The following is a 19987-nucleotide window of genomic DNA, read 5'->3' on the forward strand; positions in this document are numbered from 1 at the left end:
AACCATTTTTCCCAAAGGCAATGCCATTACACCTGCATTGTCCACACTGAGAGATTAATCTTTCCCTTATGTCACTCTTGTGTTTTCTGGCTGCTGCATTCAGTTATTTCTCATCTACAGGCTGTCTCATTTCTTCATGCAAAACAAGGTTGGTAAGGAGCAAAGTGCTGTATAAAGACTATTTGTCTGTGTTTAGGAATGAAAATTCTCTCGTGTCTGCTCCATAGCAGGATGTTCAAATCACAGAATCACAGAATGGCTTAAGTAGGAATGGATCTTAAGAGGTCATCTAATCCAACCTCCCTGGCATGGCCAGGGATGCCTCTCAACTAGACTCAGCTGCTCAAGACACAGCCCCAGGCAGGAGGCATCCACAGCTGTTTGCCATTTTACAAGATGTCAGCATTAGCTGTCCTGTTCAGAGATGCACAAAGGGGCAAAAAAGCATCCTTTGGAAATAGATGTAGTCCAGCTACTGTCTTCTGCTTTTGTATTTTGTTGTTTGCCAGGGGCTAGCAGAAGAGTGTAGGCAATGGACACACAAAACCATACATCCAAACGTATATTTGGACATACAAACCATACATACATCACAAACATACAGGAAACAAGTTCGTTTAGAGTCAAGAAAGAGAAAGGTCCTCAAGAGCTGCTGACCTCCTCCACAAAGCTGTGAGGGGCAGAAATGCAAGTTCTTCTGCAAGCACAGCCTCAAGAGCTGCTGATCACCTCCACAAAGCTGTGAGGGGCAGAAAAGCTGTGCAAGTCCTTCTCCAAGCACAGCCTCAACAGCTGCTGACCACCTCCACAAAGCTGTGAGGGGCAGAAAAGCTGTGCAAGTCCTTCTCCAAGCACAGCCTCAACAGCTGCTGACCACCTCCACAAAGCTGTGAGGGGCAGAAAAGCTGTGCAAGTCCTTCTCCAAGCACAGCCTCAACAGCTGCTGACCACCTCCACAAAGCTGTGAGGGGCAGAAAAGCTGTGCAAGTCCTTCTGCAAGCACAGCCTCAAGAGCTGCTGATCACCTCCACAAAGCTGTGAGGGGCAGAAAAGCTGTGCAAGTCCTTCTCCAAGCACAGCCTCAACAGCTGCTGACCACCTCCACAAAGCTGTGAGGGGCAGAAAAGCTGTGCAAGTCCTTCTCCAAGCACAGCCTCAACAGCTGCTGACCACCTCCACAAAGCTGTGAGGGGCAGAAAAGCTGTGCAAGTTCTTCTGCAAGCACAGCCTCAAGAGCTGCTGACCTCCTCCACAAAGCTGTGAGGGGCAGAAAAGCTGTGCAAGCCCTTCTCCAAGCACAGCCCTGAAGCATCAGAGCAGAGCTATACACAGTCCTAACCAGAAGTGAGACTGGAAAACGGCAGGCAGTCATTTCCTTCAATCCTGCTGCATCTTACCACAAACCCATCTCCTGCCAGTGCCACTCCTGCTGTTCAGTTACATGCACTGGTAGACCCTTTGTGAATTCCTTGCACATCTTGAACCCTGAAAAGTGTGAAGGGGGATTTGGGGACTAACTTCATCCTTCCTTCCTGTCCAGGGAAGGAGACCTCTCTGGGGAGCCTGTTCCAGTGTTCTGGGACCCTTACAGTAAAGAAGTTCCCCCTTGTGTTGAGGCAGAACCTCTTGTGCTGCAACTTACACCCATTGCTCCTTGTCCTATCACAGGGAGCAAGTGAGCAGAGCCTGTCCCCCCCATCCTGACCCCCAGCCCTCAGATGTTTATAAACATTTATTAAATCCCCTCTAAGTCTTCTCTTCTCCAGACTAAGCAGCCCCAGGTCCCTCAGCCTCTCCTCCTCTCCTCTCCTTTCAAATTAAATTAATTCCTTCCTTTTGATGCAACTGAAAAAGCATTTATGTTGCACTAGAATAAAACTGTGATTCATTTTCCCAGAGGAAAATGACTTGGCCAAATTGTAGGTTATATAAAGCCATGAACTTATTTAATGCCTATTTTTAAGCAATTTGAGAACTACATTACCTGCAACAATCTTTTGACATTTCCACTCAAAGGAACTATTAAAAATCATTTGTCTTGCTGCACTGCTGGACATACACCTCTTTTCAGTAAGATCCAAAGTGAATTTGAGGGTTTTCACATGTGGGTTTTTTGTAATAGCAATGTGGCATTAAAAAAGTCTGAACTCCTGAAGCTTGATAGTGCCATTTAGCATCTCCAATCTTCCACCTCCATGAGGCTGATTCCTCTGGAAATCCTCATTCTCAATCATAGAATCAACCAGGTTGGAAAAGACCTCCAAGATCATCCAGTCCAACCTATGCCCCAGCCCAGTCAACTAGACCATGGCACTAAGTTCAAGAGCAGTAGATTTGTAGACAACAGATTTTCTTAGTTATGTCACTTGCTTCTTTAGTTAAGCCATTTGTATCTTTGTGAAAAACAAACATACAACAAATTGGTCTCTCCTTTTCTGTGACTAGAACTTGGCCCTTGAGAAGCTGAATGAATCTGATTCATATGAAGAATATACAATGTGAGGAAGTAGCTGTATAAAATAACTTCTGCTCTCAGTATCTGCCAGTTAAGTTCCATTCCTTCCACGAAGTTTTGTTATTTTATGCTAGTTTGAACCTTTAGTCCAAAGCTGCTTAATGATAGGTTATAAGAGATAACTCTAATTCTGCAATATCCTGTGAAATGCTTTGTTTAACATGGGCCTTGCTTTGAGACTGGTAGCATAAGTGGTGTTGGGAACGGTAGGACTTTTAGTGCTGTGCAGTTGCTTGATCTTGACCTACTGGAACATAAGCCATGGGTTCAGAATGTATGCAGGGGAAAAGTACTGAGCTAAGTAAAAGAGAGGGTCAAAATGACTTTAGAGAATGTTGCAGCAGACAAAACTATGTAAAGCACAAACCTGCAGTTTTGTTAACCTTTGCTTATCTAGTTGCTAACGTACGAGGTCTGTCTGATGAGGCATGTACTGGGGTCTGTCTTTACGACCAGTTAGGATTTGGCATGATCTTTCAGCTTGCATGTTAAGGCATATAACCAAGTGCTGAAAGTACAATAAAGGGAACTTAGCTTGCATCAAGCTGCTTCCCCATCTCTCATCGCAGCAAAGTTGGGCTTGGTTCTATACCTTGCTGGTAGACACAGACTTTTTGGTTGGTTGGGTTGGTTTTTGTTAAGCCCATTATCTTGAGAATCAGGCCACTGACAATAACTTCTTGATGCAAGTGGCAGATGAGACAACTGGGAGTGGATCTCATATTCACTAACAAGAAGAGGCTCGTTGAAGCAATGAAGGTTGAGGGCAGCCTTGGCTGCAGCAACCATGAAATAGTGGAGTACAGGATCTTGTACGATAGGAACAGAATACCAAGAATCACAACCCTGTACTTCAGCAGGCCAAATTTTTTCAAGCAGTTGCTAGGGGAGTGCAGTTTTTAATAGTCATCTCTTATTGATCCATTCTTAAGTGCCTGGGTTTTTTTCCAAGTGTAAGAGGGAAGAGTTGCTTTGTGTGTGATCAGAAGTTACAACAAGCCGATGATCAGCAGGTTACTAAAGATAAGATCCAGGGGAAGCAGGGCCTGCAGGGATGTGCATGAGCAGTAGGGAAAGATGGTATTCCAAATAAAGGAGGAGTTTGATTCTCCTTGGTTCAGATTTCTGGGATGCACTGGACACAGGTCACAGAATTCTGAACACATCTAAACAGAGAGCGTGGGTAGGCGAGTTGGAGCAGCACCACTCTGACCACCATGATGCCCACTGGGGATGCCTACCTGCTGAGATGGCAGCCAACCAGCTCTGCTACCTACTCATCTTGGGAGCTCTGCTGGCCAGGGGGATAGGGTGAGTACAGCCTGCCCTTTGATCAATAGAGCTACTTGGGATTGTTTGTCATGTCTTTTCAGCACTGTAGTTCCTCCCTATGGCTGTAGCAGGTGAGCCATAGGTATATGTATATACCTTTATCATGATGGTTTTAGTATTTAAGCTATAATATAGTATTGAAACTGTACCCAGAGCAGGGGTATCCATATGTGAGACCATTCCCCGGTCCCAAAGAACTCACTGGAACACCAAGGCACACAACTTTGCCACAATTACAGCTGAGTCTGCTAGGTGACAGGAAGACAATGCAGATGAGTGCAGCCCTACTGAATGGTAAGTAATTCCAATGCCTGAAAAGAAAATGTTTCCATCCACTGCACCCACCCCTGGTAAACATTAGGGCAAAATCATTGAAGGCTGTGGTGCTACACTAGCCCTGCAAATAAAGAGGTTACTTTACAAGACAGGCTAACCCACTGTCTGCTAGTCTCTCCATGTGGTTATACTAAAGCCTTTGTTCCTCAATTTCCAAGCCATACATCATATTAGCCTAAGATACCATGGATCACCTCCCAAGATATCGCCATCCCATTGAGTTCTCAAAAGCCAAAGGTAAAAAAAGCAAAGTTAGAACTATGGAAGACAAAGCTCTCCAGACCACTTACCGACAGCGACACGTCTCCCTCCTCAAAGAGGTGAGCTCTTCTGGGAATCCCAGCATTTTCAGACCAAAGTATAAAATTCACCTCTTAACATGATCTTCCCTCTAAATAAAAGATTAAAAAACCCTGTTGTTGAGGAGTTTACAAGAGAGCTATGGGGCTCTGCAATGCATTTACTTTTAGGGTCTGGAAATGTGTCGACAAAGCACAATGTTGGAGTATGGTGAAACTGCTTCAGCAGGCAGGGAGTTCATTAATAGCACGTTTCTGCCTGGGAAAAGGCTAAACAGGCACAGAGGGATTGGGTGGGGTGGGGGGAGCGGGTCTCACTGTGGTTTAATTGTAACAAATTACTTTGGTGGTCTCTGTCTTGCACTGTACTCAGGGTGGTCTACATAAATTGGCAGGACTGGCTTTGGCTCGTGAAGTTTTTCAGTCTTTCCCTCTCTCAGATAAAAGGCATATTTTCAGATCCAGAAGCTGTGGTTGATACTTCCTGTGCCAATGTATTTCATTTCGTACACCCTTTGCAGAGGAAAGCAGGGTTGCATGTGAAATACAAAGGTTAACTCCTAGTTCTATGATGGCTTTTATTTGGCCCCACTGTACGCTTTTCAGCACAGCCACACTCTCAGTATATATTTTGCCTGCATGTATTCATCCGCTCCAAAATAGCTGTCTTCATGGTGCATGTGCAAAACAAGAATCATCAGAAGGAACTTCTCAAATGTCAGTGTTTCTGATGCCAGAATTAGTAAAAACTTAGTGTAAAGGGTTAACCCTCCTGGGCGAGTGGTCTTGACCCTGACCCCAGGTGGTCCTGACCCCTCCCCGGGGGTAGGTCTGAACTCTACCAGGTGTGGTGGTTAGCCCACTCCCATGTCCTGTCTAAAATCAGTATAAAAGCAGGGGAAGTTCCTGTTTCTCTCTCTCACCCTGCCTCCCTGCCTGACAGTGTCACCATCCTGTTTCCTGGTGCTCTTTGTTTTACCACGTGGCCATAACCCACTGCCATCAAATCCAATTGTATTTATATACTTTGACCTTGTTTTCCCTTCCCTATACCTTTTGTATATATACAACCCTATGAGGAGAGGCTGAGGGTGTTTAGCCTAGAAAAGAGGAGGCTCAAGGGTGATCTCATTGCTGTCTACAACTACCTGAAGGGACACTGTAGTCAGGTGGGGGGTTGGTCTCTTCTCCCAGGCAACCAGCAATAGAGCAAGGGGACACAGTCTCAAGTTGTGCTGGGGGAGGTCTAGGCTGGATGTTAGGAGGAAGTTCTTCACAGAGAGAGTGATTGGCATTGGAATGGACTGCCCAGGGAGGTGGTGGAGTCACCATCCCTGGAGGTGTTCAAGAAAAGAATGGCTGAGGCACTCGGTGCCATGGTCTAGTTGACTGGATAGGGCTGGGTGCTAGATTGGACTGGACGATCTTGGAGGTCTCTTCCAAACTGGTTGATTCTATGATTCTATGATTGTAACTTCCCTACATCAAATACCCTTTTATTTATTGTTAAAATTTTCTTCTTTTAACTTCCAAATCAAAGTGAGATTTTTTTATTTCTTTATTTATTGATACCTTTCCTCTCTCTCCATCTAATTCCTTTTCTTTGGGAAAGAAGGGGGAAGAGGGAAAGGCATCCTATAAACTGTTATGGGTTCTATCAACTATCTTTGAGTCTCAGGGAAATCTACACTTAGTAAATCCCACGTAAATCATTTAAACTATACACGGCCAGAAACGGTGTGAATTAACACAACAGTAAACTACCCAGGTAACTAAGATTGCACTGCTATTCCCTTGCTGAGCTTTAGTTTCAATTTTGCTCTGTAAAGTGGGAGTTTCGAAAGAATTTACCTCTCTGCAGTCATGAGTAGGTTCGAACTCCTACTCCGTCACTCACAGAAAAGCAGCACATCTGAGACAAACTGAGGAGCGTTTACACTACAGACTGCTGTACTGCAAAAGTGCCTCTGTAGGCTCTACAGATCTAACACTGCATAATCTCTACACTTTTTAAACCAGCTAGAACCAGCATCTTGCCCTGCCAAGACAGCTGCTGACATCTGAACCATTTTGACTCCTTTCTACTACAGGGATTGTCAAATAGTCACAAGCATGAAGTCAGACTTTTGTTCATTCTGTTTTGTGGTTCATGCTATTTTGTTCATCTGGGATTTTTGTTCCTTGGATCTAATTATGAAGAACAGGTTTTAATGAGGGCCTTGAACCTGCTTAGCCTAGCCTCCATGATTAACCCAGCTGAACATCCATGGAGTTTCTCAGGAGCACACAGCTAGGCACATACCTGCACTTTTGCAGGTTTCAGGCCTCTGCTGTCCATGTATTTGCACCATCCATTTGTGGTTACATATATTATTTGTTAGAGCTCCTCTAAGACTTAAAATTAGTGTGCACCCCAGACATATAATTAAACTATACACTGGGCTAAATCCTAATTCCAGGTAAATCAGCATAAAATAAAGAGCAGTGTAATTGAGATAAGGCTGCTGATTTCAAGTACACTACTTTGGATTTTCACTGGTGTGGCAGGAATTAAAACCTGGCCTATAGCAGCTATTGTTTCTATCCTGAAAAAGAAACCTTCTCCACAGTGATTTTTTTTTCTTTGCACTGATAGGGCAGTAAATAAGTACTTAGCCCATAAAATGAATATGGCACATGAAATTCTTTGTAAGCTTGCAATGTATGTCGCCTAATACAAGCACAGAAATGGATTAGGCATTCCTCTTTAGTTAAGAGATATATCAGTGCATAAAGTCACAGTCTGGGTTCATTTAGCCTTTTCATTTGTAGTGCTCCATATTACATGAGTGCAGATCTATTTGAATCTCTTTAATATTCATGATCCTCTCACCAGTCTGAGTGAAAGAGATAAAGCTTTTGATAGCAATCTCAGCAACTTGATTAACAATGCACTAATCATCACTACCATTGACCTGATTCAGAAATGTTTTCAATTCATCCATCACTTTATAACCCAAGATGATTGCATTACCTTACCATTTTTGATTTAAATAAAACCACATGAGCTGTAAATATCTTCCCATTTTACTAACTGCACCTCGGCACCAAATTAATTTATTTTTTAAACTAAATACCAAAATGACCTATAACAACCAATTAGAGCAGGAGCAGGGGGAAAGCGTTAGCACAAGTGGTCTGCAATAAAATCAATTCACTTTGACTTCACATCAATAAATGTTAAATTGTGCCAAGGAATTAATTTTGCAATAAATTGTTATTGTTGTTATAAAATCTAACTAACGCATATTACCAGGAGTAATTATCCATATATCAGAATGCATTGAAAGTAGACTGTGCACTATAATTACTCCCAAAATTGCTTATCATTCAAATGGTAATTTTAGGGATAATGTTTCTTTAACTATAACTTTATAAATTTCATCTGAAAATTATTTTTTTTTTCAGGGTGTTTCTTTTCTTTCCGTGGTAACTGCAAAGGAACCACAAAATGGACTGTGAAGATTTCAACAGATTATAAATATGCTAATGTAGTTTAATCAGTGTTTCTTACTTTTACATATAATTGCCAAAGGTTGCAACAGTATTAGGGAAGGGAGATACATCATTTTGAGTGGAATTTCCTTCATGAGTGCTAACTGGAATCTCTAAACCTGTTCACAGCATAGGTAGAGAGCAGTACGGCAAAAAGTGTTAGCATCATCTCTGTATGAGTATTAAACTTGTAGTGATCAATAAATTTTAGTATGAGTTTTTCAATAGCAAATCTTCATAGCAATAGGTAGACAACAGTGCTGCAAAAGATATCAGCATCTGTCTAGAGTATTAAACTTGTTCTGATCACTAAATGTTAGTATGAGTTTCTCAATAGCAAATGTTCATAGCAATAGGTAGACAACAGCACTGAAAAAAATATTAGCATCATCCATGTATGAATATTAAACTTGTAGTGATCATTAAATGTTAGTATGAGTTTCTCAATAGCAAATGTTCATAGCAATAGGTAGACAACAGTACTGCAAAAAATATTAGCATCATCTCTGCATGAATATTAAACTTGTAGTGATCAATAAATTTTAATATGAGTTTTTCAACAGCAAATCTTCATAGCAATAGGTAGACAACAGTGCTGCAAAAAATATTAGCATCATCCATGTATGAATATTAAACTTGTAGTGATCATTAAATGTTAGTATGAGTTTCTCAATAGCAAATGCTCATAGCAATAAGCAGCCAACAGTGCTGCAAAAAATATTAGCATCTGTCTAGGAGTATTAAACTTGTTCTGATCACTAAATGTTAGTATGAGTTTTTCAATAGCAAATGTCCATATCAATAGGTAGACAACAGTACTGAAAAAAAATTAGCATCTCTGTATGAGTATTAAACTTCTTGTGATCACTAAATGTTAGTATGAGTTTTTCAATAGCAAATGTTCATAGCAATAGACAGAAGTACTGCAAAAATATTAGCATCATCTCTGTATGAGTATTAAACTTGTTGTGATCATTAAATGTTAGTACAGGTTTTTCAGTAACAAATGTTCATAGCAATAGGTAGAGAGCAGTACTGCAAAAAATATTAGCATCATCTCTGTATGAATATAAAACCTGTAGTGATCACTAAATGTTAGCATAGGTTTTTCAATGGCAAATGTTCATAGCAATAAGTAGACAACAGTACTGCAAAAAATATTAGCATCATCTCTGTATGAATATTAAACTTGTAGTGACCACTAAATGTTAGTATGAGTTTTCCAATAGCAAATGTTCATAGCAATAGATAGACAGAAGTACTGCAAAAAATATTAGCATCTCTGTATGAGTATTAAACTTGTTCTGATCACTAAATGTTAGCATGAGTTTTTCAACTGCAAATGTTCATATCAATAGGTAGACAACAGTACTGCAAAAAATATTAGCATCATCTCTGCATGAATATAAAACCTGTAGTGATCATTAATTGTTAGTATGAGTATTTTTATTATTGTTATCATCATAATTGGGTTCACCCTTAAGTCCACTCACACAGGGGTTTGGCTCAAAATTGTGAATTATTTTTTTTCTCCCAAACAAAAACGACAGGAGAAAAAAAAAGTAGAAAATATAGGAAAAAAACCTTCTTTTTCTTTTGTACCACTAGATAGATGAGGAATTTCCTTCCCCCTGTTGTTTTGCAGGTCGTGGATATCATTCCTGTGATGTACTGGCAATTGTTGGAGACTAGGACAAACCAAAGCACCATTCTCCCACAGTCAGTCATGAAATCAGAATCACAGAATCAACCAGGTTGGAAGGGACCTCCAAGATCATCCAGTCCAACCTAGCACCCAGGCCTATCCAGTCAACTAGACCATGGCACTAAGTGCCTCAGCCAGGCTGTTCTTCAACACCTCCAGGCACAACGACCCCACCACCTCCCTGGGCAGCCCATTCCAATGCCAATCACTCTCTCTGTGAAGAACTTCCTCCTAACATCCAGCCTAGACCTCCCCTGGCACAACTTGAGACTGTGTCCCCTTGTTCTATCGCTGGTTGTCTGGCAGAAGAGACCAACCCCCACCTGGCTACAGCCTCCCTTCAGGTAGTTGTAGACAGCAATGAGGTCACCCCTGAGCCTCCTCTTCTCCAGACAGCACACCCCCAGCTCCCTCTGCCTCTCCTCATAGGGTTTGTGTTCCAGGCCCCTCACCAGCTTTGTTGCCCTTCTCTGGACATGTTCCAGCACCTCAACATCTCTCTTGAATTGAGGAGCTCAGAACTGGACACAGCACTCGAGGTGTGGCCTGACCAGTGCTGAGTACAGGGGCAGAATAACCTCTCTTGTCCTACTGGCCACACTGTTCCTGATGCAGGCCAGGATGCCATTGGCTCTCCTGGCCACCTGGGCACACTGCTGGCTCATCTTCAGTCTACTCTCTATCAGTACCCCCAGGTCACTTTCTTCCTGGCTACTCTCCAGACACTCTGCCCCCCCCGTAGTACTGCTTGGGGTTGTTGTGGCCAAAGTGTAGAACCCTGCACTTGGCCTTGTTCAATCTCATCCCATTGGCCTCTGCCCACCCATCCAGCCTGGCCAGGTCCCTCTGCAGGGCTCTCCTACCTTCCAACAGACCCACACCTGCTCCTAGCTTGGTGTCATCTGCAAACTTACTGCTGCTGGACTCAATCCCCTGGTCCAGATCATCAATAAAGATATTGAACAGGACTGGGCCCAGCACTGATCCTTGGGGAACACCACTAGTGACTGGCTGCCAAGACTCACAAGACTATATATAGCACTTAAAGCCTCTATTTATGAACCAGAGAATGCACTTTTCATTTCTCATAGGTGCTCCTGATTCATTCAGTTGGTAGGTTTGATAAATAGTTACTTTTCCTATGACTTTAAGACCCTTCTGAAGTAAACAATTTTATCCAAGGTGCAATTTCTCAAAAAGATCATCTAGATTTAATTTTGATAAAGAAAAATGTGCATCAGTCATTTAATATGAAGATACATGGCCTAGAGAAATGTTATTTTAAAGCTGTTTGCCTTTTAAATTGTAACAGTCTATATATCTATTTGTCTAGACTCCATCAAGGGGACTATTGTAGCTGGAGGCATTGGTTTGAAGAAGACTAAAGGGCTACATCATGTCAAAGCCTCAAGTAGGAATTATTGCCTTTCTTGCCTTAGTTCCCAGTTGTATTATGTCACCAAATCACATCACAGTGTAATCAAAGATGAATAAAATATTTTTTTTTCTTTACCTTAACTGCTTTCCCTGTCAATTACAATCAAAGGACATGATTTCAAGTCTGTCAGTTTGCTGCCTTCTCTCCTACTGATGACTCCAAAACGGTAATCTGCTAAATATAAAATGAATCAGAAAAGTCTTAGAATGGTTCTGCTATTAAGAAGACGAATGTTTTTCTCCCACAGGGGACAGGAAAGTAATTGGTCTTTAAAGAACAAAATCAAAGATGTTAAAAAATTACCTTTTTTTTTTTTTCCCTTGGTCCTTTCCTCTCCACCCTTGGCTTTTTGGATTTTTCCTGTGCTAAACCCTCAGCCACTCAGTATTCTCCTGTTAAGAAGATAGGCATAAGTATCCTAATCAAATCTGACCAGTTTTGTGTGCCATTAGAGTAAACATTTAACTGGCATCTTGTTTGCTACATTGCACCTCCCAGCCTCCCCCCCCCCCATTACTGTCGATTAGGTGCTTTGTAATGGGCAGGCTGTACAGCTTCTGCAAGTCCAACTTCTAGGCAGTTTACTGGCTTGATTACATCATTAACCATAATCAAAAACATTTCCCCAGAATGATTTTAGCCTGGTAGTAAGGATTGCTTCCTTTGATCTCAGTAGCATCATTTTACAATAGGTTGCTCCTCATTTACACTACAAATGCTGGCAAAAATGAAAGTGGTATCTTCACTAGTAATACCAGATAAAACAAAATAACTGGTTTAGCAGTCATGCCAGCTGCTTTCATCAATGAACAATTGCTTTTTGCCTTGTAAGAAAAAGTATTTATATACAGATATATATATATATGTATGTGCCTGCATGTGTTACTCTGTGTACTGCAATTCTTTAATGTATATCCTTGCACTACACTTAAGGACACGTGCCTTTTCAGCACTTAAAATGTGGTTAAAAGCATGTCGTTGGAGTGCAGCCTTGCAAAATGTTTTCAGTCACACACCTGTATTGCTTACACACAGACCACAAGTTTAGTTTAGAGCACTGCAGTTTTATCAGAAGCCTCACAGACAGCAGATTTAGATCCTGTGATTTCTTGTGCTAGTTTGAAGCAGGTTAGAATGTTCTGGTGAGAAGAATTAGATTGCAGGCTGTGAAAGGAAACCAGTGGTGATGTCTACTTCACTCATAGGCTTGCTGAGATGTATAAGAACATAAGTCAAAACATAGATAACTCACTCGGCATCACTCTCAGGCTGCTGGCTGGGTTGCATCTTACTCTCTAACCTCACCCTCCATTTTGGACTAATCCACTTTGCTTCCTAACCCCCTGGCTGAACCTCCATGCTTCCTTGGGACTGGGATAAGGTTGAGAGGGGTAGGGGGAAGGTGAAGGGGTGGTTTAGAGCCCCTCCTGGGGACTCAGGTTTCTGGGAGGGCTGTTGTGTTTCTGTAGAATCATAGAATCAACCTCCAAGATCATCCAGGCCAACCTAGCACCCAGCCCTAGCCAGTCAACCAGACCATGGCACTAAGTGCCTCACCCAGTCTTTTCTTGAACACCTCCAGGGACGGTGCCTCCACCACCTCCCTGGGCAGCCCATTCCAATGCCAGTCACTCTCTCTGTGAAGAACTTCCTCCTAACATCCAGCCTACACCTACCCCAGCACAACTTGAGACTGTGTATTACCTTTTACCTTGTATATTTCTGTATATAACTGTATATACTGTAAATATCTGCTTGTCTATTGTGCTATCTGTAAATAGAAGCTTCATTCATATTTCCAGAGCCAGCTGAGTCTAGTCTGAGTGATTTCTAAAGTGGGTGAAACACCCAAACCATCGCATTTCTAATTGCTCATGTCCTTATCATAAGAGCAGTTCCATAGTTACAGCTCACATCAGTCACCTGCACTATGAAAACATCAGTTGAGTAACCACTCCAAAACTGAAAACCTTGATGGCAGATTTACCTACTGCAGTGAAATTATACATGTGCTATCCTAGAACACTAACAGCAATACACCAGATGCATACAATAAAAATCACCTTTGATCTGTACTGTCTCCAGGACTGTGCTAGAGCTGACCCATGTGGGTGGAACAGACAGAGGATGTTCAAAGACCTTTATACTGGCAATGCCCTTGATCTCTCCTGTGCTCTTCCTGTCATATTTTACAGTTAGAGCTTTTGGTCTAAAGTTTACTAGAAGCTGGGAAATGTTTTGTGGCCTGCAGCATGTGTCAGATGGAAAGAAAGAGGAAGATGCTTTTGTGGACTTCTCCAAGCTGTACATGTATGCTTGACTTCCAGGGATTAGGTTTGTTGTCCTAGCTGGTGCTGTTCAGTTCTGTGTTCCTACTTTACACCCATTCAGCTGCTCCATGTACTGCAGGGTCACAATAGAAGATTTATCACAGTATCACAGTATTATTAGGGTTGGAAGAGACCTCATGGATCATCAAGTCCAACCCTTTACCACAGAGCTCAAGGCCAGACCATGGCACCAAGTGCCACGTCCAATCCTGCCTTGAACAGCTCCAGGGACGGCGACTCCACCACCTCCCCGGGCAGCCCATTCCAGTGTCCAATGACTCTCTCAGGGAAGAACTTTCTCCTCACCTCCAGCCTAAATTTCCCCTGGCGTAGCCTGAGGCTGTGTCCTCTTGTTCTGGTGCTGGCCACCTGAGAGAAGAGAGCAACCTCCTCCTGGCCACAACCACCCCTCAGGTAGTTGTAGACAGCAATGAGGTCTCCCCTGAGCCTCCTCTTCTCCAGGATAACCAATCCCAGCTCCCTCAGCCTCTCCTCGTAGGGCTGTGCTCAAGGCCTCTCCCCAGCCTCGTCGCCCTTCTCTGGACACGCTCAAGCATCTCAGTGTCCCTCCTAAACTGGGGGGCCCAGAACTGAACACAGGACTCAAGGTGTGGTCTAATCAGTGCAGAGTACAGGGGCAGAATGACCTCCCTGCTCCTGCTGACCACACCACTTCTGATGCAGGCCAGGATGCCACTGGCTCTCTCCTTTCACCTTCTCCTGTTAGAGCTGGACAGCCAGGAGATGGGAACTTCTCATAAACTTAGATCCCAAGATTCCCTTGAAAGTGTATTTTGCAGCTGAATAGATTCCCCAAATAGTTATTTATTTATTTATTTATAGCCTTATTCCCATGTTAAAGCAAAAAGTGCTGCACTTTACAGAAATGTGTTACAGGCACTTGCCTTCCATATGGTTGCTTAAGGAGCAGTAGCAAAGAAAAAGGAGATTAGTGTCATCTCTTTGGTTACATCAAGAGCATTTGTTTGATGCTCTTCAGTAGCTGATAGCTTTGCAGACTCTAATACACGCCTGAAAGTTACAGCATTAAAAAAACTCAAAAGCTGAGAATATGGTGAAGCTGTCAGCAGTTTATGCTGCCCACAGTGGCAGAGGACTAGGGGTTTCTAGTGATACACTTCCCATTTTTAGAGATGCCAGTGAACAAAGGAAGGGTCACAAGTGGGTGCAGACTCTAATACATGACTGAAAGTTACAGCATTAAAAAAAACCAAAAGCTGAGAATATGGTGAAGCTGTCAGCAGTTTATGCTGCCCACAGTGGCAGAGGACTAGGGGTTTCTAGTGATACACTTCCCATTTTTAGAGATGCCAGTGAATAAAGGAAGGGTCACAAGTGGGTGCCAATGAATAACGCAACAGTAGTGACTGAGTCTTTCCTTGGCTGGTGTCCAAGCAAGCCATGATGTATTTGCATGGATATTCCCTGGCTTTTCATTAAAAACATTTAAAAAAAGAAGAAGAAGAAGAAAAAAGAAACAAAGAGATTCTCCAGGGGCCAAGCCTAAAACAGTCACTGCCTTCAGCAGGATGATGCACTGCACAATCTACAAACACGGAGACACGGGAAGCAGACTGCCTGCATCCATCAACTGAGTAAATGCCTCCAGATTAGCAGAAATATTTTGAAACAGCCAATAATTACAAAAGAGTTGCTTGCCATTGCATAATTATTTTATAAACCACATAACATACAACTGTTACTTAGTCACAGAGGCCCTCTTCACACTGTACCATATGGCTAATGGCTTCTATCGCACATCACACCATACTGAGTACTCCTTCTCATCATACTGTATTGGCTACTGTCTCAGTTTGCTGCTAATGTCTGTGTTACCCTTTCACTGCATGTTTATTTTATGAAATTGTGGCATCTGTTTTGGGTGTTTGTTCTAAAATGACAGAGTGCTACATTTCCAACCCTAGCCTGAAAATTACCTCAGTATTAATTTCCCAAGGTAGATTTAAAACTATATTTTTGTTGTCTTTTTCTTGAGTCTTCTGACAAACAAATTCTGACCTTTGTTGCATTTTTGTTTCAAAGCAAGGGGGTGTTTGTTTGGTTATTTCTTGAATTTTGGTCCTGAATGATTTGCATTGCCTAATATTTGATCTTTTGCTTCTGTTGGTGAGAGACATGTATTGCCTACACTGACAAAACTGCCAAAGTATTAAACTCTAAACAGCCTTTTTCATTCAGCTCCAAAACACCTTCATAACCTTTTTGTAGCCAGTATCTAATTCGAGTATGAAAACATTACTACAGGACCAGGGTGATGAAGCTGGTGAGGGGCCTGGAACACAAACCCTATGAGTAGAGGCTGAGGGAGCTGGGGGTGTTTAACTTGGAGAAGAGGAGGCTCAGGGCAGACCTCATTGCTGTCTACAACTACCTGAAGGGAGGCTGTAGCCAGGTGGGGTTGGTCTCTTCTGCCAGGCAACCACCAATAGAACAAGGGGACACAGTCTCAAGTTGTGCCGGGGGAAGTATAGGCTGGATGTTAGGAGGAAGTTGTTGGCAGAGAGAGTGATTTGCATTGGAATGGGCTGCCCAGGGAGGTGGTGGAGTCACTGTCCCTGGAGGTCTTCAAGAAAAGCCTGGATGAGGCACTTAGTGCCATGGTTTAGTTGATTGGCTAGGGCTGGGTGCTAGGTTGGACTGGATGAGCTTGGAGGTCTCCTCCAACCTGGTTGATTCTATGATTCTATGAAAAAAACAAACATTTTTCTATGCTTCACTGGTATCATAGCAGCTGGAATATAATTTCAAGCAAAATAATTAAGAACAGCAATGGTAGGCTATATTTTAAACTTTCTTAACAATACTTTGAATGAGTGATTACAACTGATGTGGCCCTACAGATTTTAGTTTCCTGTCATCAACCAATGGGTCCAGTTCAGGCAAAACACTGATTGAAGCCCAGATACCAACAAGAATTAAAGGCACAGATTCGCATTGGAGTTCTAACTGAAGACATGCTTGACATTGGCCAAAAGCATGATGTGGAGCTGGACTGTTTGCAGGCACTTTCTCACAAACAAATGCTGCAATCTATTCTGCAGCCACAGACACCCCATGACAACAGAAGCAGTAACAGTCTTTGGGGCAAGACACACTGGTAGAGGGTAGCTACAAAGCAAACACTCTATGCTGGGTTAGGAACTGGCTGGAGGGCCAGACACAGAGAGCGGTGGTGAATGGTGCCACATCCAGCTGGTGGCTGTCACTAGTGGTGTCCCTCAGGGATCAGTGCTGGGCCCCATCCTCTTTAACATCTTCTTAGATGATCTGGATGAGGGCATGGAGTCAGTCATCAGCAAGTTTGCAGATGACACCAAGCTGGGGGCAGATGTGACTGAGTTGGAAAGCAGAAGGGCTCTGCAGCAGGACCTTGACCGCTTGGACAGATGGGCAGAGTCCAAGGGGATGGCTTCAATAGCTCGAAGTGCAGGGTGCTGCACTTTGGCCACAACAACCCCATGCAGAGATACAGGCTGGGGTCAGAGTGGCTGGAGAGCAGCCAGACAGAGAGGGATCTGGGGGTGCTGATTGATACCCGCCTGAACATGAGCCAGCAGTGTGCCCAGGTGGCCAAGAGAGCCAGTGGCATCCTGGCCTGCATCAGGAATGGTGTGGCCAGCAGGAGCAGGGAGGTCATTCTGCCCCTGTACTCTGCACTGATTAGACCACACCTTGAGTCCTGTGTTCAGTTCTGGGCCCCCCAGTTTAGGAGGGACACTGAGATGCTTGAGCGTGTCCAGAGAAGGGCGACGAGGCTGGGGAGAGGCCTTGAGCACAGCCCTACGAGGAGAGGCTGAGGGAGCTGGGATTGGTTAGCCTGGAGAAGAGGAGGCTCAGGGGAGACCTCATTGCTGTCTACAACTACCTGAGGGGTGGTTGTGGCCAGGAGGAGGTTGCTCTCTTCTCTCAGGTGGCCAGCACCAGAACGAGAGGACACAGCCTCAAGCTAGGCCAGGGGAAATTTAGGCTCGAGGTGAGGAGAAAGTTCTTCACTGAGAGAGTCATTGGACACTGGAATGGGCTGCCCGGGGAGGTGGTGGAGTCGCCGTCCCTGGAGCTGTTCAAGGCAGGATTGGACGTGGCACTTGGTGCCATGGTCTGGCCTTGAGCTCTGTGGTAAAGGGTTGGACTTGATGATCTGTGAGGTCTCTTCCAACCCTGATGATACTGTGATACTGTAATGTTATGCACCCTCTCCTTCAAAGTGAATCACACAGGAATGTGGTGGTAACCACCTGCCTGCAAGTTTCATGCTGTTGGCCCATGGTCTAAGCCTCCTCACTATAAGATCATGAAGTCTAGTTTTAGTATCTGATCCTGCTCTTGTAAAAATGTGGTGCCTTTTCTCCCAAATGCCTCAGCAGGATCGGAATGGGAGCTCTGAAGGCCAATCCAAATTCAAGTTTCTTGGTGTCTGTTCACTTCAATGTGAATTGTCCATAAGCAGTGTTCCTGGGATGGACCCAAGTGGCCTTGCATGGCCTGGGGACTGACTGACTCACCAACTCAGAGGTCACCTCATCTTCCAACACGGTTGCCCCACAAATGCCCTGTTCTCTTACCCTGCAGATCAGTACTAAGCTAAAGTCTGTCTGCTCAGCCAGTCTATCTGCTGACAGATGACAGTTACAGAGAGCTAGTTCAGGCATTTGCAACACTGGGCAAAATCACTCAAATTTACTCAAGTATTTTTGAAGCTGTCTCTGCTGATCATGCTGATCTTTGGGCACTCAGAGAAAGAGAAGACAGACCCATTCCAGTACCAGCTCTTTGCTGAATGCTGTATGCAGAGCCTTAACTACTTCTTAGTAGGTGTTTTAATTGACCTGTTCTCATTTAAATTGGGTTATCTTCTGTCTGTACTTTTTTTTTTCATCTGTCCTGCTGTGAAATTGCTTCAGCGAGGCAGAGTGAAAGAGTCATGCAAAATGTGTGGAGAATTCCCATGCATCAGTCTGCACATGGAGCTGGCTACACTTCCAATCCATCACCTGGAAAAAAGCTAGTCATGAGAAAAGAGGAAAACATCCTGACAACAACAAGGAAGAAGAAAGTGGGTTTTAAGTGCCTGATGGACGCTTGGTGAACTTTGGATCTGATTTCATTCAAAATCCTTGTTTCCTTGAGTGCAGATTATTACTTAGGAGCATGACCTAGTGTTTGGTGAATATTTGTTTGATATTCACAGAATCACAGAATCAGGGAGTTTTTGAAACAGAATAGAAGAAACCAATATGATACACTGAACTGTATAAGTAAAGGAAAAGGAAAAGGAAAAGGAAAAGGAAAAGGAAGTAACAAAATAAAACAAAATCTTCTGAATATTCTTGGGTAAATAAGGAAAAATCAAATTCATAATATATTATCCAGAGACTCTGCCTCTGGATAATATATTGGACTCTTTGCAGTTCTCCCAGTACTACTAAACCCCTACTGGAGTGTATACTGGAATGCAAAGGCCCTGGTGAGATCTCATCTTGAGTACTGCATTTACTTTTGGGCTCTCCAGTTGGAGAAGAACAGGATCTGCTGGAGAGAGTCCACAGAGGGCTACAAGGATGATTAGGGGACTGGAGCACTGCCTGATGAAGAGAGGCTGAGGGATCTGGGGCTGCTTAGTCAGGAGAAGAGGAAGACTGAGAGTGGATTTAATATATGTTTATAAACATCTGAGGACTGGGGGTCAGGAGAGGGGGGACAGGCTCTGCTCACTTGCTCCCTGTCATAGGACAAGGAACAATGGGTGTAAGTTGCAGCACAAGAGGTTCTGCCTCAACACAAGGGGGAACTTCTTTACTGTAAGGGTCCCAGAGCACTGGAACAGGCTCCCCAGAGAGGTTGTGGAGTCTCCCAAGGCCTGTCTGGATGTGTTCCTCTGTGATCTATGTTAGATAGTATTGTCCTGCTCTGGCAAGGGGGTTGGACTCAATGATCTCCTTGGGTCCCTTCCAACCCCTAACATCCTGTGAGCCTGTGAACATGGCTTTCATGATATGCAGATTCATCACGGAGCCAATAGGTAATCGAAGTGATACAAGCAGTCATCAAACAAAGGACCTTCAAAAGTGAAAATAAGAGAGCCTTATACTTACATCAGACTTTGTGGGGAAACATCTTTACATCACCCACTTTGTTCTGCAGAGCCATGGAGACAGACTTTGCTGCACGTCGTTGTTGTCACACACGTTGTAGAATCGCCCTGTGAAACAAAGTTTGACTTTACCTTATTATTTCCTTTGCATCTACAATATTTGAATTAAGGGTTATTCAAAAGTTATGCCTCATTTCCTTCCATACCTCCATCTTCAGAGTGCTGTCAAGTATTATTTATTAACTCTATTATAGTACCACATTGAGAACCTAATCAAGATTATACCCCTACTGTGTTAAATTCTGTACATTACGAAATAAAAGATAATCCTTCTTCCAAATTCTTGCATCAGCATAAGGGAAAGA

General features: G+C 43.4%; 1 long non-coding RNA gene across 1 annotated transcript in view; it reads right to left on the reverse strand.

Annotated features, from left to right (window-relative positions):
• The window catches only part of LOC135180434 (uncharacterized), a 44018-nt gene extending 24292 nt beyond the window's left edge, over window positions 1-19726 (reverse strand). The window contains exons 1-2 of the long non-coding RNA XR_010304429.1: window positions 19624-19726; window positions 4474-4574 (exon numbers count right to left, since the gene is read on the reverse strand). This is a non-coding gene — a long non-coding RNA (uncharacterized LOC135180434). The remainder of the gene's footprint in view (window positions 1-4473; window positions 4575-19623) is intronic.
• Window positions 19727-19987: the final 261 nt, after the last annotated feature.

Source organism: Pogoniulus pusillus, chromosome 13, assembly GCF_015220805.1.
Source record: "Pogoniulus pusillus isolate bPogPus1 chromosome 13, bPogPus1.pri, whole genome shotgun sequence".
In the NCBI taxonomy this organism is placed as follows: Eukaryota; Metazoa; Chordata; class Aves; order Piciformes; family Lybiidae; genus Pogoniulus; species Pogoniulus pusillus.